Source organism: Elaeis guineensis, chromosome 3 (assembly GCF_000442705.2).
Source record: "Elaeis guineensis isolate ETL-2024a chromosome 3, EG11, whole genome shotgun sequence".
NCBI lineage: Eukaryota > Viridiplantae > Streptophyta > Magnoliopsida > Arecales > Arecaceae > Elaeis > Elaeis guineensis.
In genome coordinates, this window is record NC_025995.2 from 7,359,190 (window position 1) to 7,362,366 (window position 3,177).

At 33.8% G+C, this 3,177-nt stretch overlaps 1 non-coding gene across 1 annotated transcript; it reads left to right on the forward strand.

The window, feature by feature from the left end:
- The first annotated feature begins 403 nt into the window (after positions 1–403).
- Positions 404–509, forward strand: LOC114914051 (small nucleolar RNA R71). The gene has a single exon (XR_003800484.1). It is a non-coding gene; the product is annotated as a small nucleolar RNA R71 (small nucleolar RNA).
- The last annotated feature ends 2,668 nt before the right edge of the window (positions 510–3,177 follow it).

Here is a 3,177-nt window from a genome sequence, read left to right on the forward strand (position 1 = left end):
CTCATGCACAAACTCAAAAAATTGAGGTGCGGCTAGGCATTCACTAATAAAATGGATCGGGCTTGCACGCAATGAACAAACATCTTGGATTGGGTTAGGTAGAATCAGAGAGTGTCTAGTATTCAGAAGACAGTCTAATTTTTAGAATAACTCATCTATCTTACTATAGATATCCATAACATTTTCAATCTGATAGATTCCATCTCTTTTCTGTTGAGATATAGGTTGTTCTCTAGAAGTGGTAGATATGTGATGTAGGGAGTTCTCACTAAGTGTTTCAAAGAGCTGCCAAGCTTCATCCTCACTCTTTAGCATAAATATCCCACCACATGATGCATTGATCATTTATTGATGTTTCTCTAATAGACCATCGTAGAAATACTGAACAAGTTGCCATTTGGAGATAGCATGGTGGGGTTATTTATGAATGAGGTCCCTTAACCTTTCCCATATCTTATGAAAAAGTTCACCATCCAATTGAAAAAAATTAGTGATGGCTTTTCTAATTTGATTTATTTTTTCAATTGAGAAGTATTTCTTGAGAAACTCTCTCTGAAGATGGTCTCAAGTTAAAATGGTTATGAAATCTAAGGAGTTTAACCAATGCTTGACTTTTTCCTTAAGTGAGAAAGAAAACAGTTTCAACCTGAGGGCATCATCGGAGAAGTTTTGGATTGTTACTATAGAGCATATCTTAAGAAATTCATCTAAGTATTTGTATGGATACTCATTCGATAGTCCATAGAATGATGGTAGCATTTGAATAATGCTAGACTTGATTTCGCATTGTACCACCTCCACAGGAGGAAGCTGGATACATGACGAGTAGGTGTAAGATAAGAGAGTAAAATACTCCTTCAATTATTATGGTGGGTCAATCTCTTGATTTGGGTTCATGATTTTAACTCAATTTGTTCGAATCATTCTTTCTAGTTCTAAATCTAGTGGGTATAAATTAGATCGTAATGATCAGCGTCCTAGCATACACCCAAAAAATCTCATCAAGTTTTAATTTTAGTAAGTTTTTTTTTGAAAGAAAAGAGGAGAAAAGGAGGAGGAAGAGAAAAAAGAGTTCTAAAAAAGAGAACTTAAGGAGTTCTAAGGTAAGGGGAGAGAGAAAAATTAATTGGGCTTGATGTTTTTAGTTAACAATCAAGTGGTTCAATCAATTCTGACTATAAGTTATCCTAGATTTAGATAGCTCCTATCTGTCAAGATCATCTTCAAGCACCCCAAGTAGCGGACTAGCCACTTAACTAGTCAGATAAGTATAAGATCGATGGGGATCCCCCTATTGCTTTTCTTAGACACCAACTGAGTTGGCCAAGTAAGCGAATGAAATCAATTAATGAATCATTTTTCTTCAGGATGTAATCTCTGAACCACTTTTCTAAACATCAGTTAAACTGACTAACTTGAATCTGATCCAACTTTTATGGTTTCTTATCCTACTGAGCTCGCGAATCCATGGGGGTCAATGTTTAATCAATTTTAAATTAAAGATTTAGATCAATATAATTGCAGGATGGTGATTTGTGTGGCCAAGAAAGGATGATGAAATCTCTACCTTATGTTGATTAGGATTTTGCCCTTATGATGTTTTATGGAATTATGCGATGCAAAAGAAGAAAAAATATCTAAATTTAGTGATTAATCAAGATTAGATTAATTTATTTCTCTTTTTAGGTTTTATGGTTAGGTATCTAATTTCCTAAATAGCTTATGAGGTGTCAATATATGGATTTGGTTGATTTTACAAGAAAGTAAGTTTGACTAAGTATACTAGATAAGTTAGAATGTAAATAAAAGGTAGAAATCAAATGTAGCAACTATATATTTTTCTATTGAGGAAATCTATTGGAAAAGAAGTAAATTATTTTAAAAGGCATGTTTAAAATATGTAGGAAGTCAAATCTATATAAATGATAAAAAATTATATTATTTGAAAGGCAATAGAGTAATCTAAAGTAAAAAATAAAGATCTAAAAAGTAGTAAAATAATTTTTTTTTATATTTTACAAATTTTTTTTATTTTTTTTCAAAACAATCATGTTAAGATCTCTGGTAATGGTGCCAAAATTTGATGCATATCATAGCATACCAAAATTAATCTTACTCACTACTATGTAAATAGAATGAGTCAGGATCTTATCCGTAGGGACCTTAGGTCGATTATTTTAAAAATATAAAAGAATAGATTATAAGAAACTATGAAAGAAATAAAGAGTTTGCAATAAAAATATTTTTTATTGATTAAATAAAGAAGTATACAATGAAAAAAAATAAAAGTTTGATACAAGAACAATGAAATCAAGTTGATCTTCTTGCTGTACTTGATAATGGATATGCTTTCTTGAATCCTTCGTCTTTCTCCATACAGACAGTGGCAGGATGGCTGCAAGGCTTAGTCTAGAAACTTCAAAGAAGAAAGATAGATGGAAGAGGGTATAAAAATATGAAAAGGATAGCGGCACTAAGATTAGGACATCTCTTAAATTTTTTGAGATGTGAAGAAGTATCTATGGAGGAATATGGTGAAGGATAAAGAAGAAGAAGATGGATTGCTAAGGTTAGTACCTCTCCTAGACTTATGAAAAGAGAGGAAGAGGGGGAAAGAGGGAGCTTGAAGAGAACTTAGAGTTGGCTTGATTAGAGAAGATGGAGGCCTTGGGATTTTATTTATAGAGAGAGGAGTGTGGCACTAGGTTTGTGGGTGTTTAAGAAATAGTGTCGCTTGAAAGAAGAGAGGCATGTGAAAGATCTTTGAGGGAGAAGTGCGGGTTCTAATGTTAGGACTTTGTGGCGCATGGGGAATTAGAGGAAAGGAGGCAGTGCATGTAAGAAAGAAAGATAGGGCAAAGGTTGTTGCATGAAAGAAAATTAAGAGGAGGGGCATAGGAAAAATCAGTGTGAAAAGAGAAGGCGATCTTCTTTAGATGGCATGGAGGAATTTTGTTGGTTTCACATGTAAGAAAGAAAGGATGGGTGGAGAAATTTTAAGGCATTGGGAATTGATTAGCATGAAGACTCTTAGGCACATTTTTGCTTTCTCTCCCTCTCTTTCTTCCACGATAAAAGAAATTTGGGGGAGCACATCATGTTGAGCATGGGATCTTGAGATAGGGCATCAAAATCTCTCTCCTCCTTCTTAGGGTTTAGATGTGATGCATCCTTTGA